The following is a 565-nucleotide window of genomic DNA, read 5'->3' on the forward strand; positions in this document are numbered from 1 at the left end:
ACACCCCACACCCCACACTCCACCAACACTCAACTACCTGTCCAACAAAACTAACCAGTCATTTTTCGAAATCTTGGCAGTTTGGAACTGTAACATCTAGGGCGTACCAGTGAAACGCAAATACATCATCTTCCCAAAATCTGGAATTTCTCTTTTGATGACAGACACTCCAATTTTATTATATGTATAGATAGATAGATAAATGATGGTACACAATAATGGCATGCCCTACTAACCTCTACAAAATGGACAGGCTACGAGGTGTGTTTTTTTGCGCCTATTTAATTTTCGCCATTTTGTCGCTGACGGTCACTATTGATGGCGGTGATGAGATTTAGAGCTAAAAAGAAATGTATTTGTCATAACGTTATCAAGCGTAAGTAAATTGGAATGAAGCGATTGTCGCTATTTCCAAACAAACACTTACCCATTCTACAGATCAGTGGAATATCCTAATAATAGCCACTATAGATAGGTACATCGTATGAGTCGCTGCGCAGCACACAGGCGTGCGGGGAAAGGGCAGTGATCTTGAACCACCAAGATATTTGAAAAGACATACATA

This window comes from Papilio polytes, unplaced genomic scaffold (assembly GCF_000836215.1).
Source record: "Papilio polytes unplaced genomic scaffold, Ppol_1.0 DF821067.1, whole genome shotgun sequence".
Taxonomy (NCBI): domain Eukaryota; kingdom Metazoa; phylum Arthropoda; class Insecta; order Lepidoptera; family Papilionidae; genus Papilio; species Papilio polytes.